Source organism: Schistocerca piceifrons, chromosome 3, assembly GCF_021461385.2.
Source record: "Schistocerca piceifrons isolate TAMUIC-IGC-003096 chromosome 3, iqSchPice1.1, whole genome shotgun sequence".
Taxonomy (NCBI): Eukaryota; Metazoa; Arthropoda; class Insecta; order Orthoptera; family Acrididae; genus Schistocerca; species Schistocerca piceifrons.
Window position 1 is genome coordinate 328,824,085 of NC_060140.1, and position 24,909 is coordinate 328,848,993.

A 24,909-nucleotide genomic window follows, 5' to 3' on the forward strand; every position below is an offset into this window, starting at 1 on the left:
ATTTCCTGTAACAAAGTGTTTGAAGTCACGCTGGTACGTTCTGTTGCTGTGTGTTTCCATTCCATGATTAATGTGATTTGAAGAGAAGTAATAAAATGAGCTGTAACATGAAAAGTAAGCGTTTCTGGACACATGTCCACATAACATATTTTCTTTCTTTGTGTGTGAGGAATGTTTCCTGAAAGTTTGGCCGTACCTTTTTGTAACACCCTGTATAGTATGGTTTGCCTAAATCACAAATTTCTGCCGGCCGAAGTGGCCGTGCGGTTAAAGGCGCTGCAGTCTGGAGCCGCAAGACCGCTACGGTCGCAGGTTCGAATCCTGCCTCGGGCATGGATGTTTGTGATGTCCTTAGGTTAGTTAGGTTTAACTAGTTCTAAGTTCTAGGGGACTAATGACCTCAGCAGTTGCGTCCCATAGTGCTCAGAGCCATTTGAACCATTTGAACCACAAATTTCTATGAATCCTTTCTGAAAGCAGTTTATGTAGTAAACATTGTTTCAGATTTCCTAATGAATAACAGTCTTTGCTATCACACAATATCGAAAATAATATCTTTGTTCTTTTTCTGTTAAATGGTGGTGACTTTATTTCGAGACATAAGGGCAAGTCCGATTGGAAATTATGAGTACACTCAGTATATTGGAGATCCACTTATAAAATGTATCCTGTTTCAGTATCATCTGGTACATTTTCCCTGAAGGTACTGCAACATCAAGAAATATGATGTAAGATTCGTCAATTTTTGTCATTACAATTAGGTATGTATCTGTTGTTGGCAACTACATGTCTGCAAGAACAATGGACAATTCCGCCTCGAACGCTTCTTTCAATAAACTGGAGGTCTTTGATCTCGGTTACAAACTGCAATTACGCAATTTTTAGCAAAGCGTCCCACGCAAAGGAGCTGAAGTTATATAATGCGCAGAATCCAATTCAAACACTATGTGATCTAAAGTTCCCGGACACGTGGCTGAAAATGACTTACAAGTTAGTAGCGCCCTCCATCGGTAATGCTGAAATGCAATATGACGTTGGCCCACCCTTACGCTTTATGACAGCTTTCACTCTCGCAGGCAAAGTTCAGTCAGGTGCTGGAAGGTTTCTTGGGGAATGACAGCCTGTTCTTCATGGAGTGCTGCACTCAGAAGAGGTATCGATGTCGGTCGGTGAGGCCTGACACGGCGTTCCAAAACATCCCAAAGAAGTTCTGCATGATTCAGGTCAGGACTCCGTGCAGGCCAGTCCATTACAGGGATGTTATTATCGTGTAACGACTCCACCACAGGCCGTGCATTACGAACAAGTGCTCGATCGTGTTGAAAGATGCAATCGCCATCAGCCTCGAATTGCTTTTCAACAGTGGGGAGGAAGACGGTGCTTAAAAAATCAATGTAGGCCTGTGCTGTGATAGTGTCACCCAAAACAAAAAGAGTCGCAAGCCCCCTCCATGAAAAACACGACCACAGCATGACACCATCACCTCCGAATTTTGCTGTTAGCACTACACACATTGTTAGATGACGTTCACCGGGCATTCGCCATACTCACATCCTGCCATAAGATCGCCACATTGTGTACCGTGATTCGTAACTCCACACGGCGTTTTTCTACTGTTCAGTTGTCCAATGTTTACGCTCCTTAAATCAAGCGAGACGTTGTTTGGCATCTACCGGCGTGATGTGTGGCTTATGAGCAGCCGCTCGACCATGAAGTCCAAGTTTTTTCACCTTCCGCCTAACTGCCGTAGTACTTGCAGTGGATCTTGATGTAGTTTGGAATTCCTGTGTGGTCTCTGTCAGTCAACAGACGATGTCGGCCTGTACGCTTTTGCGTTGTATGTGTCCCTTCACGTTTCCACTTCACTATCACATCGGAAACAGTGGACCTAGGGATGTTTAATAGTGTGGAAATCTTGCATACAGACGTATGACACAAGTGACACGCAATCACATGACCACGTTCGAAGTCCGTGAATTCACCGGAGCACCCCACTCTGCCCTCTCAAGGTGTCTAATGACTTCACTGAGATCGCTGATATGGAGTACCTGGCAGCAGGTGGCAGCACAATGCACCTAACATGAAAAACGTGTGTTTTTGGTGGTGTCCGGATAGTTTTGATCACATAGCGTATGTCGTAAGACACAGACGACAAATGTTTTTGAAAATATCAGCAAGGAGTAGCATGTGAATTTTTAAATATAAATCAGAATATCCCCAAATGTTCTGTATCTGAATACAAACCATACACTGAATGCTCTTTGGCACTCACCTTCTGCTATTATTTCGCCAATTAATAAATTTAGAATTTTTCTATTGAGTGTTGCTGATCTTCCAATAAATCGATTCATTGCTCGCATACTCAAATGGAAAAATTCCATTCTGATTAACTAGATTAAATTTTCAGTCATCAGCAAAAATATGTCGTTATCTTTAGCTCATCTTGTGGTACCGAAAATGCAGATAAAATACCTTCTGCAGCATCCTCAATTTTTAGCTGTTTAATACCTGGTGATAAATTATAAAGCTGCCAATTCTGAACTGTAATCTTTATCACAGAAAATGTATTTAATAGGTAACGGATTTAATAGTTTGTTTATTTGTAAATGTACTTCGTTGATTGTAATTACAATGTAAATATTGTAAATTGCTGGGTAATAGCCGAGGGAACTTTATTTAAATGTATCGATAGCAGCGACGAACTGGCAATAGCTGTGCTCTTGTTTATACACACATCAAAAAAAGTTTTTCCTCACCTCGGTTCCGAGAGTTCCGGAACCTGTGCAGAACACTGGAATACAGATCAACAAAAACATCATTTCCGCCCTCTTTATTGCTCATGAAAACCACACATTGCATGTTGTACCACCATGCAGCGAGACCTTCAGAGGTGGTGGTCCGGACTGCTGAACACACCGGTACATTTAATACCCGGTAGCACGTCCTCTTGCATTGAAACAAGTCTGTATTCGTGGTGGCATACTACCCACAAGTTCATCAAGGTACTATTGGTCCAGATTGTCCCACACCTCAACGGCGATTCGGCGTAGGTTCCTCAGAGTGGTCGGTGGGTCACGTCGTCCATAAACAGCTGTTTTCAATCCATCCAATCTATCCCAGGCATATTCGATAGGGTCTTGTCTGGAGAACATGCTGGCCATTCTAGTCGAGAGATGTCGTTATCCTGAAGGAAGAAAAAAATGGTTCAAATGACTCTAAGCACTATGGGACTTAACATCTGAGATCATGAGTCCCTTAGACTTAGAACTACTTAAACCTGAGTAACCTAAGGACATCACACACATCCATGCCTGAATGAGGATTCGAACCTGCGACCGTAGCAGCAGCGTTGTTCCGGACTGAAGCGGCGGGCCCTGAAGGAAGACATTGACAAGATGTGCACGATGGGGGCTCGAATTGTCTTCCATGAAGACGAATGCCTCGCCAATATGCTGCCGATATGGTTGCACTGTCGGTCGGAGGATGGCATCCACGTATCGTACAGCCGTTACGGAGCCTTCCATTACCAGCAGCGGCGTACATCGGGCCCACATAATGCCACCCCAAAACAGCAGGGAACCTCCAACTTGCTGCACTCGCTTGACAGTATGTCTAAGGCGTTCAGCCTGACCGGGTTGCCTCCAAACACGTCTCCAACGATTGTCTGCTTGAAGGCATTTACGACACTCATCGGTTAAGAGAATGTGATGCCATTCCTGAGCGGGTCATTCGGCATGTTGTTGGGCCCATCTGTACCGCGCTGCACAGTGTCGTGGTTGCAAAGATGGACCTCGCCTTGGACGTCAGGAGTGAAGTTGCGCATCATACACACGACGTCCTGTGGCTGCACGAAAAACATTATTCAACATGATGGCGTTGCTGTCAGGGTTCCTCCGAGTCATAATCCGTAGTTAGCGGTTATCCACTGCATTAGTAGCCCTCGGGCGGCCTGAGCGAGGCATGTCATCGACAGTTCCTGTCTCTCCGTATCTCCTCCATGTTCGAACAACATCGCTTTGGTTCACCCAGAGACGCCTAGACAATTCCCTTGTTGAGAGTCCTTCCTGGCAAAAAGTAAAAACGCGGACGCGATCGAACCGCGGTATTGACCGTCTAGGCATGTTTGAACTACTGACAACACGAGCCATGTACCTCTTTCCTGGTGGAATGACTGGAACTGATCTGCTGTCGGACCCCCTCCGTGTAATAGGCGCTGCAGCATGGTTGTTTACATCTGTGGGCGGGGTTAGTGACATCTCTGAATACTCAGAGGGAATGTGTCCGTCCGCAGCTCGTGGTCGTGCGGTAGCGTTCTCGCTTCCCAAGCCCAGGTTCCCGGGTTCGATTCCCGGCGGGGTTAGGGATTTTCTGCAACTTTTCCGGCAGTGTACCTTTCCTCGTCGTGTTGATGGTGTCCGACACGGCGTGTAGTTCGACAGCCTCTTGTATTGTACTGTGCATATTTTTGGGGATGTCTACCTTGGTTCTGGTGTTTCCTTCGGCTTTGGGTGTTTTCTGAAGACGTTGTGCTGTCTGTCTCTTCGCCCTTTCCTAAAAATATTCCATCGTTCTAGTGATCGGACGTAAGGCGGATTGGTTAGTCGGTCGGAGCTTAAGTTGCCCCTGGTTTGAGTTGCCATTCTGTTACGTGAGTACAACTCTTGGCTGCCTGTCTCACCTTACCTTATGTTTGAGTTACCTTCCCAGGGCGACCCTTTGAGCACTTGCTGAGAACTGCTTGTCCCGATTCCTTAGATTGTGATGTTTGTTTTAAGGATATTTGTAATTTTTTTAATTGTTGTTGGTGTGGCCTTCAGCCGAGCAATAATTTCACTTATTTGGTGATAAGGCCTTCAGCCGTGTTACAGTAAGTTATTTTTTAAGCAAACTTTTTTAAAAGCAAGGTATTTACTTTAAAAGTGCTGTTTGGAATTGTTCTTCTGACTTCTAATTCAGGCCTTCAGCCGTTTGTGGTTTGAGGATATTGTTGGTGGCCTTTGGCCCTAAAATTGTGGATTTTTTTTTTCTGTTATAAGGCTTTCAGTCGTCATATAGTCAATTGTGTTTTTTTAAGAGATTGTTTTAAAATTTTTACTTCTTTAATAAAGTTTACGTATTTATTGTACAACCGAGAGTAACTGATTACGGCCCCATCCACAATCGTAACCTTATCCTGCCCCATCCTGAGAAACCATCTTTCAGTAGCATCTCCGTGTCATTGCACATTTAATGCTGTTTACGGCCCTTATCAACAGGAATTGCGCAAACGCCAGGTGAAATGCTTGTTTGAATGTAAATATAGATGCTATACAAGCCCGCAGGTTAAGCTGTTGTATTTGACCACGAACGACACCTGCGCGATATCCTCAATGCGTGGCAAGTGTCAATCGTGGTCAGAGCAGTATTCTGTGTAGCTGCACCTACTACACTCCCCTGACTTAACCACTCGCGAGTTCAACTCGATTTCTCTGCTGAAGGAAACACTTCACGGCATTCGCTTCAGAACTGCTACAAATTCATCGGACAATAGACCGCTCGAACTGTCAACACAACTGGCACTGCTAAAAGTATCCTACGACTTTCACATCGCCGGCAACGGGTTATACACAATGCTGGTGACTACTTTGAAGGTCAGTAAAACTTTGAAACACTTATCTATTTTGTACGAGCTATAAATAAATAGTTGCCACTATTAAAGTTCCAACCATCGTATCTGGGTTGACCTAGTTAAGTTACTAAGACATAGAAATTTTCGACAGGGTCTAATGTGTTAAAGTTGGAAGATTATTTTGTTGTTGTTGTGCACAGTGAAATTTCATTTTCGCCTTGTACCTTGAATTCACTGTTTGTTTGTTCTCATTTATTGTGCCTCGCAGAGGGCAACTTGGATTTTTTTATTACTGATGCTAGCATTCTTGTTAATTGTTTGCTTATTGTTAGAGTGTCGGATTTTGGTTGGCTATATTTAAGCTTTTCTGTTCTGGGTCAGGATCGATTACTATGTGCTTTCCGTTCTCCCTTTACTATTGTGTTATTATGTTTCATATAATATTTCATACTCCCTTTAAAATAAAGTTGGTGAAAGTCAGAGGGTAAGGTTACTTTATCGTATGTTCTTTTGTGTTAGTTTTTAAGTTTGGCATAAGTGTAAATTGAGCTCTGAATACCTTAATTTGGTCATCATGTGTATGCATTTGGTGTTGTTGCAACTGCTTAATAATGTACGTAAAAACTGTTTAGTATGCACATCTATGAAAGCCACAGCCATTTTCCTCTCCCACCCTTTCCTGCACCACAATTCGTAGCAGAGCAAAGTTATTCGTTCTATTGGCGTGGTGTCAGCAGGTAATACGTTGTGCCCTTGGGCTCATTTGTTGTCGTGTTGCACGAATGGTGGCTAGAAGCATCCTGGGTGTGAGTTGGTTGAGAAACGACAAGTTGGCCTCTGAAATTGCTTTTTATGGGCAGGCCCCTATAAGTAGGGTGACCGAGTTGACCCAGCAGCTTTGCTAGATCCTGGGCAGCCGTTGTGGCTAACAGGAGAGCCGCAGGACGGGAGCAGTGGATTTGCTATGATCCAGTCAGTTTTGACTGAGATTGAATTGGTTGTCAAATTTTTGGAAGATGAGGTTTGCTGCTACTCACAGCTAATTGCAGATTAGGATCGCTCAATACTTGAATCAGTTGAATGATATGACGATTGTAACTAAGCGTGGTACAAACCATGACGTGTTAGGACTGCAAGAAAGAGCTGTGAAGGTCGAATTGACTCAAAATGATATGCTGTCTGCTATGTAACAAGATGTCATGGTGGCTGGAGAAATCAAGGACGCCGCTAAATGGCGAAATGTCGCAAGTAATGAGGATAATGGACAAGGGGTACAAAATTAGTAGCTTCTAGATAAGTTAAGAGTTTGGCTCTGACTGGAGACGTGCTAGGGCAGACCGAGCATTTGCTATGACCACTGTGTCAGAGAGGCGCAGTGATCAGAGCATCTGCCTAGTAAGAAGGAAAACCGTGTACGAATCCCGGTGTGGCTCAAATTTTCAACTTTCGTCATTGATGTAATCAATGGCGACTCGAAATCAATGTCTGTAGTTCCTTTGGGTACACTGATTAGCCAAAACATTATGACAATACAAACCGCGACGTTGGATGCCGCCAGGTGGCGTTGCGGGGTCATGAGGCAGTAACGAAAGTAGGTAAGCGGAGCAGACACGGACGGGGAATTACCCCAGGGAAGATATTAGTTTCAAATGGGGAAACCCGTTGAGATACTCGACTCTGACAAAGGGCAGATTATTATTACACAGAGCCTGTGAACGAGTATATCAAAAACGGCAAAGCTGGTCGAATGTTCACGTGCTACTGTCGTGAGTATCTACGGAAAGAGGTAGAAGGACAGTGGAACTACCACTAGGCGCTAAATGGTTGGAAGTCCACGACTGTTCTCAGAACGTTGGGTTCGGAGGTCTGTCTGCTCTGTAAAGTAGGACTGATGGTGATCTGAGGCATCACTGTTGAAACAGCACAACACTGGTATACACAAAAGTGTTTCGGAGCGCATTGTTCATCGTACATTCTCGAAAATGGAGATCCGCAGCAGTCCACCCTTGCGTGTTCACATGTTGATCCTGTGGTGTCACCGCCAGATACCACACTTGCTAGATGGTAGCCTTTAAATCGGCCGCGGTCCGTTAGTATACGTCGGACCCGCGTGTAGCCACTATCAGTGATTGCAGACCGAGGGCCGCCACACGGCAGGTCTAGAGAGAGACTTCCTAGCACTCGCCCCAGTTGTACAACCGACTTTGCTAGCGATGGTTCACTGACAAAATGCGCTCTCATTTGCCGAGACGATAGTTAGCATAGCCTTCAGCTACGTCATTTGCTACGACCTAGCAAGGCGCCATGTTCAGTTACTATTGATATTGTGAATAATGTACAGTCAAGAGCGACGCTCATCATTAATGGATTAAAGTTAAGTATTCCACCAGCTACGTCCGTTTTTCTAAATTCTAATTTCCTTGTCCTGTTCCAGACCTCACGCCAGCCTGCGTGAGCTAAAACGCGTGCCTTTCGGCTTCCTCTAATAACACGGTGTTGGCTCTCCTGTCAACCCACAACAGATCCAACGACATGGTCAATTACGATTGTGGTGGGCAAGGGACCGTTGGGATTCGACCGTCGATCAATGGAAACCTGTCGGCTCTTCGGGGGAATCACATTTTTATTGCACAAGGTCGCTGGTCGTCCTCACAAAGGTCGCCATCGAAACGTGCAGCACGCAACGGACACAGGCTGGTGGGAGCAGTATTATGCTGTGGGAGACGTTCTCCTGCGCTTTCATGGGACCTGTGGTAGCAATCGAAGACACGATGAACCACCTGCAGTACCCCACACTTGATGTCTTCCCCGACGGCGATGTCATCTTGCAGCAGTATAATTGCCCGTGTCTCAAAGCCAAAACCATGCTACAGTGACTACATTATAATGATATTACAATGATGTTCTGGCCACGAAATTCACCTGATATAAATCCAATAGGACCCATCTGGGTCACTATTGAGCGCCATCACATGAGTACATAAATCAACGGCCCGTTATTTACGCGAATTACGTGACCTGTGAGTTGATATATAATGCCACTTATCTCCAGCAACCTACCAACAAACAGTCGGATCATGATACACAGAGTCAGTGATGTCTTTCTTTCCAAAGACTGACAAAAAAGTTGTTAAGAAGGTGGTCATAACGTTTTGGCTCATTCTTCTTTTAGTGATCAACCCTGAGGTAGGTTTGCAGCAGAGCGCCAGTCCTCTCTTCTGTCTGCCTTCCTCTTCATTTCTACGTATGTGTTACATCCAATGTCATTCATAATCTGTTGTATGTATGATATCCTTGGTCGCCCCCGCCGATTCCTTCCCTCAATAGCTCCTTCTGCTATTGTTCCAATGATGTTGTTGTGTCGTAGGATGTGCCCTACAAGTTTCTCTCTTCTTGTTTGGATTTGCCTCCACAGAGATCTGGTTTCCTGTACTCTTCTAAGCACCTCTTCATTTGTTACTTTGTCTCTTCAGCTGATCATCATCCTTCTATAGCACTACATCTCCAGGGCCTTTAGCCATCTTCTCTCTTCTCTTCCAATTGTCCAAGTTTCACATCCGTATAGGGCCATACTCCAAAGGAAACCTCTCATGATACGTCTCCTTATTTTCAGACTGATGTTGTTGCTGGTGAGTAAGTTCCTTCTCCGATTAAATGGCATTCTGGACTTTTGCATTCTGGACGCAATTTCTTTCTGGCTTCTAGCAACTCTTGTGGTTTTGCTTCCCAGGTAAATAAATTCCTCTATCACTTCCAGCTTCCTGCATGTGATATTATGCTTAGAGTTCGGTACTGATTGCATTTTGTAGCTGCTGCCTTCTTTGGTATAGGAACAATAACACATTTCAGGAAGTCTGTCGGTATCTCTCCTGTGTTGCAGATGGACCTAATAAGTTTAAGCAGCATCATTTTCATGCTGTCACCAGCATTCTTTATTAGTTCTGCAGGGATGCCATCAATACCCGTTGCTTTGTTGCCTCGTAGTTCTTTTAGAGCTCTGTCTAATTCTTGTTGCAGAATGTCATCTCCCTTGTCATCTTAGTCAACTTGCCCTTCTCTTCCTATTACTTCCTCCGAAAGATATGTCCCGGCATACAGCTCCTCTATGTATTCTTTCCATCTCTTCACCACGTCTTCACCAAACCGCATTTTCCCCTCTTTATTTTCTATTGTGCCTGACAGTGTTGTTTTACGTTTGTTAAAAAATTGATTTGATGTTCTGTAGGCTAATTCAGTTCTTCAGTTTTGCATATTTTCTTCCACTTCTCCGCACATTTCTTCAAGAAAATTTTCTTTTGCTTTCCTAGCTTCTCTATTACCTAAATTCCTTAGTCTTCTGTATTCAGCTTTTCCTTGTTCATCAATTGCATTTTTGTATAACCTCCTGTTTTCTATAAGCTCAATAATGTCTGCTGTAATCCATTTCCTCTTGTTTTTGGGTTCATTTCTTCCGACTATCTTTTCTGCTGCTTTGTATATACCAGATTTAATTTGATCCCAGTCTTCATTTACTCCACCGTGTTGAAAATTCTTAGCTAGGTTGTCTGTTTCATGAGAATAGTGCTTTGCCCGTCCCTCAATTTTCAGTTTTTCTAGTTCCCATTTAAGCTTCACTGGCTTCTTCTTCAAACGTTTGAATCTCAGTGAACTTTTCATCAGGACCAGGTTATGATCACTGACTATATCTGCAGATGGATAGATCCTGCAATGTTTTATCTGGCCCTAAAACGTGCTTTCACTAGAATGTAATCTGTTGTCCCCTCAGGTCTCCAGGGGCCTTCCAGATATATATTCCTCGTTTATGATGTTGGAAAAGTGTGTTTGCAACAACTGATTGGTTCCTCGAGCAGAACTCGATTAGTCAATCTCCTCTTTCATTTCTTCTTCCAAGTCCATATTTGCCAACAATTCCTTCCTCCGGTTCTTCACCCACAATCGCGTTCCAGTCCCCCATGGCAATCAGCTTTTCATCTCCCTTACCATTCCTCACCGCATTACTTATTTCTTCCCTTATTTCGTCAATGACTGCATCTTATTCTTTTGATGTTGGCATGTATATCTGTGTTATCACAGTGTCCTTTGGTTTAGTTTCAAGTTTGACTAGTATTATTCGAGACCTATATTGCACATATCCCTTGATACGTGAGCCATAGCTTTTCCTACAAATTATTCCAACTCTTCCCATTCTTGGTCTATCTTCGTCAGTTCCGGTGTGAGTGACTCTGTATTCTCCAGACCAGAAATCACCTGGTTGTGGCCATCTCATCTCCGATATGTCTAGGATATCGAGTACATTATTCTGTTACTTTCTGCCAGTGGCAGTTAGCATTGCATGCAAGCTGGTACATAACTATATTTACTTCTGGTTCGACACAAAATCGTCTTACACTCCATAGTCCGTTTCGTAGAACATAAGATGTTTTTGTTTTGTTCCCGATCTTTCTGGATGAGTAATCTTATTCTGAAAGTCAAGAGGGATGTTAGCATATCGTTTGAATGCAACAGTTCATTCTGAAATCGCTTTAGAAACTTTGAATAAACTTTTCGCATCAGTGTCGCTGTGATTTCCGTTGCCGTCTGTAGCCCCCTATTATTCGTCATCTGTATGTGAAATGTTTCTCCCTCTGAACGTACTGAAGTGTTTAAGATCTGATTTCAAATCTCAGCCCTATTTCGAACATGTCTTTGGCAGTATAGGAATGACGCCCAATTCCGAGTTATACACTGCCTTGTCATATGTTTATTTTCTTTGCCGTTAAACTTTTTGCCATTTCCTGGAATATTAGTGATTGGTTAGTTGTGACCTCCTTTCTTTCGATGCCTAATAAATGGGTCATCAGTGACCCATTTGATGCCACCAGCTGTGATGATACAGCAATGGGAAGCCTGTATAATATTTTATTACACAGTGATTTGTCAATAGTAACATTGTTTCTTATTAGTTGTTTCAGTCATATAGTTTCGATGTGCAGATAGGGAATATTTGTAACGAGGTCTTGAGAGGGTCTTCGGTAGTGGAAGGTTGGAGTCTGGTGTTCAAATGGTTCAAATGGCTGTAAACACTATGGGACTTAACATCTGAGGTAATCAGTCCTCTAGACTTAGAACTACTTAAACCGAACTAGCCTAAGGACATCACACACATCCATGCCCGAGGCAGGATTCGAACCTGCGACCGTAGCAGCCGCGTGGGAGTCTGATGTGGCACAACGTGTGTGGCTGCTGGAGGCACCATACGGCTGTAAAGTGGAAACTTCTGTGTGAACTGGACTTAGTCGGATAGCAAGAGGACAGGAACTAACGATAAATATCCGGTTAACTACGATGTTCAACAGAATATTCAAAAACGGTTTCGCGTGTGTAGACAAAATGCACTTATTTGTAGGTGAAAGAAAACGTGAGCGACGGGAATATCTACAACAGAGTCACACTCCCACACCAAAACCAAATTCAAAATCAAATCAAAACGAAAAAGAAGAAAAGACATTAAAATGGCTCTGAGCACTATGGGACTTAACATCTATGGTCATCAGTCCCCTAGAACTACTTAAACCTAATTAACTTAAGGACATTAGACAACACCCAGTCATCACGACCCAGAGAAAATCCCTGACCCCGCCGGGAATCGAACCCGGGAACCCGGGCGTGGGAAGCGAGAACGCTACCGCACGACCACGAGCAGCGAACGAAAAGACCTTACTTTTGATATTCTCATTTCACCCCATCGACAGAAAAAACCATCCTACGGCTGAAAAGAGCAAGAACTCTCCCATCAGACCACTCTATCCCTTTAAGAGTGAGAGTGGAAGGTAAAATGAACGCCCATTCGTTCGCACGAAATTTTATGTTTTCTCTGTGATTATTCATAATGTCGATTTTAAGAAAGCCTGTGACACATTCGACTGAGAAGTGTCGTTTGACGTCTTGATAGAATTTTTAGTGGACTCTAAAAACAGTTAAAATTATTAAGCAAACTAACCTTAACACACAATACATTGAAAAGTAAAATGTATGTCAGAAATCTCCAAAGAGTTTTTAAGTAATACTGGAGTCCGATAGGATGATGGATTCTCCGTAGTTCTCTTCAATTACATGTTAGAGGAGTTCACCCGAGAACGGTGAAAAGAATTAGCTGGGAAAGGTACTGAACAAAGTTCACATTGGAGGATCAAAGAAAGGTATTAGAGTCAATTGCTTTGCCTTCGCCGCTGACCTGGCGATCCTGTGCAGAAACGTGGGTAGAGCTATGGAATAAATAAACACGCTCAAGGAAAAGGCAGAAAAAGCTAGCCTTCAAATTTGTTTCGAAAAATGAAGTACGTAAGCAAAATCCGAACAGGATCTAACACAGAGTACGACAAAATAGAAAAAGTTGGCTGTTTCATATACCTTGGTGAGAAAAATGAAAACTAGCGAAAAAAAGCCAACACGACAGGAGAGAGAACATGGCCACCATTTTACGTTGCACATATGTCCTTTACAAGGAAAACGGAATCTCAAGAAAAACTAAGCTGAGGCACTGCAATATAGTGGTCGAAAGTGAATGTCCGTATGGAAATGAAAGCCTGAGAGTGTCAGGAAATGCTAGACTGAGAGAAACCGTTAAATTTGCTCGTGGGAAGATCCTTCGCAAAATAACGGGCCCTAGGAGAATAGACGGACAATATAAACTTGGAGGAAGAGAGAAGTTATACAAGGACAATGAACGGCTGACGGACTCAGCAAGGAAACGACGAATGACGTCGTGAGGACATGGGTTCATGATGGATGCAACACGAATAATGAAGCAGATTTTTAATGTATTGGAAACAGATTTCAAGTTTCTTATGAATGGTTTAAAGAAGTACGGAAAGAACTCAAGAGCATTGAAGTGATTGGGGAGGACGTCTCTGACGATCAAAGTACAGATCACTGATCAAAAACTTTAAGGGCTTTCACGATGAGCAAAGCAGAACAGCGGTTAGGAAGAAAAGAAAAGACAGCCGACCAGAGAAGTGTGTGCAGTTCGTGACTTAGTTTAGTCTCGTTTCTTGGCAACTAATCCACGTCACATGGGGATGGTCCACATCTATTTTTCATTTGAATTACTGTTGCAATGTTTTTCTAATTAAAGACCAGTTTTGAATCCTAATTCCGTTCTTTCGTTGTAGACATGACTTTCATCATTATTGATGAAAATGTACGGGAAGTTCTGGTCGAGAATTACGAATTATTTAGGAACGAAGGAGATGACTCACCGAAAGGCAGAATCGCTGCGTCGTCGTAGGTACACAAACAAAGGCTACAGAGCTTTGCTGGGTTTCGGAGTAAGCTTTCTTTTTTAAGCTTCAAGGAAAAACGTGCACCCTAACACACACGCACTCACTCACATGCACACGCGTCTTCCTCCATTGTGCTCAGTCGATTGGTTTGACGGTGTTCTTTTTTATCATTTGACGATGGTTTTTTATCAGTTGAGGAGTGCTGAAATCATTACCTAGCCACGCCAATTATTACACTATGGCATTCTATAGTCTATTAGATAGTATTTGTAAGTACATTTTTTTGGTATGAACTTACAAGCTGCATTTATTAAAAAAATATAAGCCCGTTCTTGTGGGCGTATGTGATCCACGCCAGTTTGCTAGCTTGATACGCAATATTTTCTTCTATGTTTGTCTAGTCATTCCGTATTTTAGGAGCTACAGTGGACAATTGGACATTGCAATCAGTTTTATTTTAATAGATTTAACACCTCTATTAAACAAGAAAAGACTGTTCACTGACTGAAATGGCATGCAAGAACAAGAGAAAGCAAGAAAGATTTTGGGGCTGCAAGAAAGGTTTCCAGGAGTGTCTTATAGGTACTTGACGTGGGTTCTAAATGTCTTAAACGAGAGGAAAGAATGATAATATTGTCCTAGAAATAAATTAAAATAGTCCGAATCCCATGTTTCAGACCAAAGTTTACGGAAGTTTTACTTGGCTATCAGACGAATCGAATGATATCAGTGGTATAGGTATGTACTATTTGATGCGGCTATAATCCTTGCAGTCACACACTCTGGTCATTCTGACGCAATTTGACACTGAAGGCGGTCACTGACCATGAAATGTCATTAAGTGATACCGAAGGTCGTACATCATGTCATCGATTACCTTGATATTATTGCCCATATCAGAGGGTTCCCTTTCACCCTCTCTCTCCCGTTGTCATCAACTAATCATAGTGTAGTATTAAAAATGAAAGAGACAACGAAAAATCCAAGATGTCGGAAACAGTCCAGTGTGTTACTGGAAAATGAATCCCACCTCCCAGTATCTCCAACCAGTCACTGTGCAGAACTCATTATCTCCACTCAATCATAATACAGTATTAAAACAGAATATTAATTTAAAGTAGTGGAACTATCCCAACTTCGTTAACCGGAAATTAATAATTCTCTTTCCGTTCATCTATTTCCAGTCCGTTAATGACTCAATAACAAAAAACAAAGATTGGGAAATAGCCCACCTGTGGTAGAGGAAAATTTAAAACCCCAACCAATAATAGTATTGAAATAACAGATAAAATGGTGTTAAATTACATTATTTCTGACCTATACATCAAGTCATGTTCCTTCTCCCGTCTTCCCCTCTTTATTTCCAGCTACTCATAGCACAGTCCTTGAAAAGGCTAGATTATGGAAACAGAGTAGTTGTGTGCTTTATACCCCCGGCCATCCTGTTTCCAACAAATTGGAGCCTAGTAATAGAAGATCTGCAGCAATAAATTTCTTAACCTCAACTTGATAGTCAAAGATCTGTATTATATCCCTAGAACAGTGCGCACACGCGCACACACACACACACACACACACACACACACACACACACTGCATAGTGGCCACCGCATTCTCCTCTTTTCCATTCAGATATGAGTATAAAAGCACAAGAGCCTATTACAAAGGAGCACCATCTGGGGCTGTGCTCAAAAGTATCTGGACGACCTGAATCATTTATCAAAAATATACGTTATACAACTTGCTCTCTTCTCCTCCAATCAGTGTCTAGTCCTGAAATGAAAGAGCCAAATTCAGTGCTGCCTCATCTGGGCTGTGCTCAAAGGTATCCTAAATATTTATCAAAAGTACATCAAAGTATCTGAATTGTATAAAAAATAACGAACTAAGTTTTCCTTACTGACATCCAAAAAATCATTTATGAACTGGCTCAACAGTCACAGTGATAAATTTTATTCAAAGCTATGTATCATTCCCTTTGGAATATTCGCTATAAATAATTAAAAACCAACATTTGCTTGTAAAATGTAAATAACGAATTAGGAATGCTTCGTTGCCGAACATGGCTTTACCTTAAATACTATTCCGTATACCCTGATAATGTGAAATAAGATCAACTGCTGCTTTATATTCAGTTGCTTACAGTCCCCAACAGATGACTCTAGTGTCAAAAAGCGTCACATATTTGATCTCTGTACCACAAGTTTCTCTCATTGTCACCGATAGGTGTCTCCACTGGTAAAAACGTTCAAAATTAGACCTATGGACCACACTTGACAAAACAAAGTGCAGACGTGTATGAGGCCTTACATTGTCATGGAGAAGGAGAAGTTCTTTCCATTTTTGAGGCGAGGAACAATTCAATTTCCTGACGGCAACACAATACGCTTCAGAGTTGATTGCTGCATCCTGAGGACATCAAACAGGACGAACCCTTCATAGTCGCAGAAAACCGTCGCCATGACTTTGGCCACTGAGGGTGCGGCTTTGACCTTTTTCTTCGGAGAGGAGGTCGTGAGGCAACACTCTATGGATTATCTTTTTCTTTCCGGTTCGAACTGACGTACCACTGTTACATCGTCTGTTACTATGTTCGACAAAAAATTGCAATGATCAGCCACGTAAGACGCAAGCGATTCCCGACGTATGGTCCTTCACTGCTCTTTATGGTCTTCCGTTAGGCGGCGATGAACCCAGTGGGTACACATCTTTAGTATCCGAACTGGTAGATGAATACGTTAGCAGTACCAACAGAAAAACCCAGTTGAGTGGCGAGGTACCCGTAGATCACCTCGAATGTCCGGCCCCGGTAGCTGAGTGGTCACAGTCCGCCTTTCGCCGCGGAGCAGCTCGGACTTGTTTACGTCTCGGCTGCGAACGTTCGCGGAAGAAGCGGTGTTTACACCGTCGTCACTCGCGTGTGTTACTTTTTGAATCGAACGCAATGGCACACAATTTCCGAAAAACCACGATACAGTTCACGTTCTGTAACGAGTATGCAAGACCGAAGGCTTTCGAAATCGAACGTTTCTTGAGGGACGAAGTGCATCTTAACTACACGGAGATTATTGGAATTCATTTATCAATCGTGAGCAGCACTCTTTACGTAAAGATGATTGACGACGCAGCATGTGATAGGATCATTGAAGCCGCCAAACGAGGATTCCAGTTCCGACACTCCGATGGTCATATTGGCGAAGTTTTAGTCGCTCATTCGGGCCTGGGCGTGCGTACGATTCGAATCTTCGAGCTGCCTTTCGAGGTACCCGAATCATTGGTCACTGAATCACTCCAGCCATATGGCAGAGTTATTAGTCATACGGCCGAACGTTGGGCAAGTTTTAGCACGTATCCAGTGCTCAATGGTGTCCGACAGGTGCGAATTGCCCTTACGAAACATGTGCCATCGTACATAAACATCGGCGGCTGTAGAGCTATTGTCATCTATGATGGACAGCCCCGGACATGCTCCGGGTGTGGTGGTGAAGGACATCTTCGATCAGCGTGTATGCAGAGGAGACTCGTGCAACTCCCCAGCGGAGACCTCCAGAATCCGACTACACCAACGTCACTGCCGATGACTTACGTGACGGCACTTCGCGGGGAGGTGACGCCGGGGTCGGAGCGCACCATCGAACCGACGCCGCAGTTGATTGAGGCGCCTTCGGACGCCACTGAAGAAGGAATGGCTCCGACCAACCTCCAATCTCAGACACTACAGGTGGCGCAGAAAGAGGATGAGAGCATCACAATAGGCATGGAAGCTGAAGTGGAACGGCCCCATGGCATTTTGGCGGCGGCGGGAACGCAGGAGATGCAAGATTCGCCAACACCAGAGGCCGAGGTTAGGGCCCGCAAACAACGCTCGCCAAAGCGCCGCAAGAAGCGCCGACTAAACTCTGCGGAGACGCTCCCTTCTCTTCTAGGGAGCCCAGATGAGTCTAACACTATGGACTTGTCTGACATGGAACCACAAGCTTCGGATGTCGCAGATCATATGAATTCGGACAGTGAAATGATGTCATATCGTTCAGACGACGCATCCGCTCAGGGGCCTGCTACCCCTTCGGCGGTAGAATCTACAGCTGCGAAAGAACAACAGACGTCACACATCAATGCCGCACAGGAAAATTTGGAGCACACCGATAGTATCAGCTGGTATGAGCAGGACGACGAAATCACCGATGCGGACCATTCTATTGGTGGGGCCTTGCATCCGTCCGCATCTCAAGAAACCTAATGCCGCAGGGACACGTTCCTCGGGCGACCCTCGGCGGATGTGCAAAGGGACTATCGACACGGTGAAACTTTGTCATTTTAATATCATGTGGAGATGACAGCTGCTCGACCCCAGGCATACAGAATAGGGACAGTGAATGTAAATACCATTAGATAGCCCATGAAACAGCAGTTGTTTAGGGACATGATATACGCGTCGGATGTGGATATACTGATGATGCAGGAAATTTACATTCCTGAGTTCCAGGAAGTACATGGATACATCTCCTACACCTCGCCGCACTCGAACAACGACAGTGGAACGGCGATATTGGTCCGGGACGGGATTCCGGTCCGAGACCTGGATTATCTACCTTCGGCACGAGGACTGGCGATAACTGTTAATGGAATTCGCATTCTCAATGTTTATGCCCCTTCCGGCTCAGACAACAGACGGGCGCGTGCGAGATATTATTCGGAAGAGATTGTGCCCTTATTTACCGGCAGATTCGATCATTTCATTATAGGTGGTGACTTCAATTGTGTTTTAGCCCGAAAAGACCAGACACCACATTACAATACTTGTCGTGAATTGCATGTGCTATGCCGGGATCTGGAGTTAAGCGACACCTTGGACATGATTCATAGAAACCGTGAGGGATATACTTTTTTTACCAGTCACTCGGCGAGCAGACTCGATCGAATATATGTTTCGGTTGGCCTACAGGATAAGGTGGTCGACGCGGAACGATGGCCTGCGGCATTTACTGATCATCTGGCTTACATTTGTACCATGTCACTCCCTAGGCAAAGCGTGTGGAGAAGCCGCGGGACATGGAAGCTCAATTCGTCCCTTTTGGCGGACCCCGAATGTCGTCAGAGAGTCGAGGAGGTATGGGCCACATGTCAACGCCGTCTACCAACGTATACCTCCGTGCTTCAATGGTGGCTCGAGTGCACTATGCCGGCAATAAGAAGAGTTCTAATAAAGTATGGTCGGGATAAGACGAGATGGCAGAGAGACACTCTTGATTATTATTACACCATACTTCGTGAGCTGTCCTTCCAGGTTCCGTCTGAAGAACATCATGCGGAAGTTCATCATGTCAAGGCAGAAATGCTTTCGATCACGCGACGACGACTGGATGGCATCCGAATACGGGCAAGATGTCTCGACACCATCACTGGGGAACGTACCTCGATGCACCATGTGTCGCGGGAACATAAACGTTACCGCCGGCCATTGGTAACAGTGCTCCACGGTTTAGATGGCCGTCAACTGACAACACAACAGGACATTGCCAATGAATTTTTAGAGCATTTCCGCCATCTCTATGCCGGTGCACCGATGGACCGTCAGGTAGGGGAAGAGATACTGCAATATCTGCAAACGACACTGACAGAGACGGATAAGGCAGCGCTTGTGGAGCCACTCACAGAAGACGATATAAAGATGGCACTCACAAAAGGAGAGGCCCATAAATCACCGGGGCCAGATGGGATTACGCTAGGGTTTTATCGAGAATTCGTGGACATGATGATGCCACAGTTGGTGTCGATGTACAACGAGGCGATGAGTCCGAACATGCGCCTACCGTCGGATTTTGTGACGGGCTTTCTTCTTCCCATCCCGAAGATGGCGGGGAGCCGCAGTGTTAATCAATATCGGCCTCTCACTATGCTAAACACCGATTATAAAATTTTTGCACGGCTACTGGCGTCTCGTCTCAAGCTGGCGATATCCAGGACAATATCCCATGATCAGGCTTGCCTAGGGGTGCGAAGCAACATCTCCTCGGCGTTAAGTGAATACCGTGACGTTATCGCCCTTGCGGAAACGTGTAAAATGCGAGCAGCGATGATATCTGTGGACTTCGATCGTGCGTTCGACAGGATAAACCATGACTTCTTGGCGTCGGTCACGAGCCGAATGGAGATTCCACCTGTTTTCATATCCATCATTATGAGGCTAATACGAGGGGCTACATCGAAGGTGATTGTAAACGGTCGGGAAGCGGGCTCGGTTCCTATTAACAGCTCTGTCCGACAAGGGTGCCCACTCTCCATGATGCTGTTTGCGATAGCGCTTGAGCCGCTGATGTGTGTTATGAGGCGCTCACTTACTGGGATAGCGCTTAATGAGAACTCTTTCGTTTGTCGCGCATATTCGGACGACCTGATCCTTCTTGTCAGATCAGGTCATGAAGTGCGTCAGGCTGTTGAACACCTAGACTCTTACGGGACGGCAGCAGGCAGTGTCATTAACATGACGAAATCCAAAATTATGCACATTGGACGGGGTCTGGAAGACATACCGGGACCGTTTCAGACGGTGGAATCGCTGAGATGTCTGGAGATCACATTTACCCTTTCACTACGGCGGTCAGCGGCGGCGAGTTCTCGGCGGCTTCTGCAAAATGTTCGTCTGGCGATACGAAACAACTCACTGAGAGCCTTTGACATGATCCAGCGTGTGGCATACACTAACGTTCACATAGCGTCACGACTGCCCCATTTAGCGCAGATCCTACCAATACCGAAGGGTATTGCAGACCGCCTCAGGGCTGCCTTTGGTTACTATGTTAGTACTGGGATGTTATTTAAGATCACATATGACATGTTAACGCTACAATTCCGGAACGGTGGCCTCAACCTCACAAACGTGCGAAACAGAGCTCTGGCGCTTTACATGCGAGCGATGATACGAAATTGGCAACAACGAAAGCACACCATAACGTCAGCTCTGATAGAAGTACTTGTTCCGCCTTCGTACGAACCCCCTATTGCGGTGGGCAATATTTCGCCTTCTCTTGCACACATTGCCTCATTTCTTGTTGATTACAGTTATGTTCGTCTGAAAGTACCTTCGACGAGAATACCCACGACTCGGGAGATCTATAGGTGCTTGATGGATCACCATGCCCGCAACGTAATGGAATTCAAATACCCGACGAGAACGTGGAACCACATTTGGTGTGCAGTGCATCCTCCATTACTGTCAACAGCAGCGAGATCGATGTGGTACATTCTTATAAACCGTAAACTCGTGACTAGGAGTCGATTACATACAATTCATATGGTCGATTCTCCTCTTTGCACAAACTGTGGCTGTTAGCAACGGAAGAACATGGTTTAGTGTGTGGCGCAGCGAGGGACGTCTGGATGCTGACGCATCGAATATTGGCCTTCCTTCGGCGCACTAACTACACAAAAATCACATCGGATGTACTTTTTCTACCGGACAAGACCTTTTTTCCCAGACAAAAGACGTATGCGGTCAATTGGATCGCTGGACATGCGACGAAATATTTGTATTCGTACGATATTAAGTCCGTGATGGATTATTGGATGTATTTACAAGAACAACACGAGTTCATACGGAGTCATACGAAATACAGGACTTACTTTTCCAATTTTTTAGGAAGTGTTTTTCACAATCCGCCCGACAGCTGGGGTGTCCCAGAACTGAGAAGACTCCTGCAGCAGAACGACTAGAGACAGTACTTCGCGGTTCAGTTATATTGGTATACAGCACACTGAGAAGAAAACTGGCCCCTACATGGTCGACGCAGGAGAAATACATGCCGCCCACAAAGGCAGAAATGCTCAAGATTATATGGCTGTCTGCCAGATTTATGATGCGACACCGTGTGCTGCAGGGATTGTGATGCAGGTGATAACTTCATTTTCACTCCCGCCCGTGACTAGGATTGTCATTTACTTTATTCATGTTACACAAAAGAAAAGGGCGGCCTTGTTTACCCTGCCTTCCTGTCCCCCCCCCCCCCCCCAAAAAAAAAAAAAATAAAAAAAACCCGCTTGGAACACGAATTTTTCTTTTCTCTTTTCACTTTCATTTAACTTGTATGTAAATCTTATTTATGTATTTGTATAGATGTATGACATTTAAGATGGTAAAAAAAAGGCGGTCAAAAAAAGTGGCAAGGGTTAAAAATAAATTCCGTGCAGGGCTCAAAAAAAAAAAGTGGTCAGAGTGACAGAATGTCAATCCTAAGGTCCCGGGTTCGATTCCCGGCTGGGTCGGAGATTTTCTCCGCTCAGGGACTGGGTGTTGTGTTGTCCCAATCATCATCATCATTTCATCCCCATCGACGCGCAGGTCGCTGAAGTGGCGTCAACTCGAAAGACCTGCACCAGGCAAACGGTCTACCCGACGGGAGGTCCTAGCCACACGACATTTCATTTTCATCACCTCGAATGAGAATGTCCGCACGTTCCAATGCTGAAGGAGTCACAGCTGAGAGTGGCCACCTGGCACGTGGAAGATGGGACCGGTATGTGCAGATTTGTTGTGATGGTGACAACCGCCTAGCCCAACGACTCATCGAGCTTTTGTTCTCTGGCAGGTCTCCGTACACAATCTGCAGGCGCCTATGAGCGTCTGCGTTGCACTGGTCTTCCGCCTGAAGAAACTCAATGACAGCTCTTTGCTTGGAGTACACCTCCCTTACAAACGCCATTTTGAAGACTACGTAGAGCGCCGCCCTCTATCGGAACTTCATGATTCTATAGGGGATGAAGCGGGAATATTCCACGATGTCCCACAACAAATTCCGCATTTTTTTTTCAGCCGAAATTGGCCGAGAGAAAGCATGTCTTGCATTACTTCTTCAACGCATCTCGTATTTATGTTTTTGCGACTTGCTTATGTTTACGCATTGAGTTGTTTCTCGTAGAATAAAGAAACTTTGGGTGTGTGAATTCATTTTATCTCTCAGTGAACGTACAAAATGTCAATGGGCAACCAAAATTAATGCCAGTGAAGAATACTTTAGCGAATGCTTAAAAAAGCAACGGCCTCGCCGCAGTGGATACACCGGTTCCCGAGAGATCACCGAAGTTAAGCGCTGTCGGGCGTGGTCGGCACTTGGATGGGTGACCATCCGGGCCGCCATGCGCTGTTGCCATTTTTCGGGGTGCACTCAGCATCGTGATGCCAATTGAGGAGCTACTCGACCGATTAATAGTGGCTTCGGTCAAGAATACCAACGACGGAGAGAGCGGTGTGCTGACCCCAAGCCCCTCCTATCCGCATCCTCCAGTGAGGATGACGCGGCGGTCTGATGGTCCCGGTAGGCCACTCGTGGGCTGAAGACGGAGTGCTTTTTTTTTTTAAATGATTAAAAAAGTGTTTCGGATACGAATGCCGTTTTATTGGTTATGTCACACGTGGATTTATATGATTCTTTGATTAACAGATGCGAACGAGTTTAGTCTCCTACTTGCATTCACAAAATTAGGTTGACCAACCTGTTTGTTGCTCAACTTATTTGTGAATGACCACTTGGCTTAACTGCGTACAGTCACGTTTCGCGTGGCTTTGCCATCTTTGCGGTCGTGTGGTCGTGCTGCAGCTGCGGCTGCAGGCCGATTACGGTCCGCCAGACTGCATGACGAGCGGTCGGTTTCCCGGAAACGGCGAGTCGCGTTGTAGGCGGCGCTGGTGTGCCGGGCGCGGCGCTGGCGTGCCATTACTCATCCCGCACATCTGCATAGGCCGGGACGCGCATCTACATTAGTCCTGGCAAATTGCGCGCCATAAATATGTAGGAGGGCCACCGCCGCGTACCAGCTGGGCGCCCGCGCCCCGGCCAAAATCCTCGCGACGACTGCGGTAATTGCTCCAGCGCTCCAGCCGTTCGCATTAAACTGCAGCGAGAAACGTTTAACACCGAATTGCTTAACATGAAAAATCAGTTAACACCAAGTTCCGACAAAATGCCTTCTAATCTCATGCGACTTTTTGTTTTCTTTTAACACGAAACGAAAATCATCTGAGAAAAGGCTTCGTTGCTCGGACGATAAATATACCTGTTCTCTGCTACCGTGACGTCATTCATGGTTATCTCCTTGTTGATCTCGTTACAACACTTTTCAGATGTGAAGTAGTGGTGGTTATACTTTATCAGTTATAAATGGTACCATTTAACCGCATAAATCATGACTGATACAATTCACCAAAAACTGATACCAATAAAAGTGCTGGCACCAGACAATGCAAGGGTTTTGCGTACAAGTATAACAAACTAAGAAAGTTAAAAATGGTTCAAATGTCTCTGAGCACTATGGGACTTAACATCTGAGGTCATCAGTCCCATAGAACTCAGAACTACTTAAACCTAACTAACCTAAGGACATCACACACATCCATGCCCGAGGAAGGATTCGAACCTGCGACCGTAGCGGCCGTGTGGCTCCAGACTGAGATGCCTAGAACCGCTCGGCCACACTGGCCGGCAAGAAAGTTAAAAATAACCAGAAACATAAACTAAAGTCTGAAGAAAATCATTTTGGGCCACCTGCTGTGCATATATAACTTTCTTCTCAACCGTTTCCATTTTTAGCAACTATCATCACGGAAGACTATAAAATAGAGAAACAGAAAAACATGTGTAGTATACACAAACAAGCCTTTAAAACAAGGAAACACTTGTGTGCGAACAATCATCTGCAAAGTGCTCACAAAGCTGTGCATCAATGTATCAAAAATACATTAAATTAAAACAGGATACAGCTGCATGTCCAATAAAAACTTGCTCCATAATAACCTTCAAAACACTATGTACCATAAAAATAGAATAGTGTACGCTAGATGACTCTTAGCCGTTAGCAACTAGTAATTTCAGTCTTACAGAGCCACTTTTTACATACTAGCTGACAACGACAATACTGTCAAAGTTTACAATAACATATGAAGATCTGCCGCCACCCTCCCCCCCCCCCCCCCCCACCAACGGGACACCATGAACGATGGACCTTACCGTTGGTGGGGAAGCTTGCGTGCCTCAGCGATACAGATAG

The 24,909-nt window shown here is 44.7% G+C and overlaps 1 pseudogene; it reads left to right on the forward strand.

Annotated features, from left to right (window-relative positions):
• The first annotated feature begins 22,897 nt into the window (after positions 1-22,897).
• Positions 22,898-23,015, forward strand: LOC124790352 (annotated as a pseudogene).
• The last annotated feature ends 1,894 nt before the right edge of the window (positions 23,016-24,909 follow it).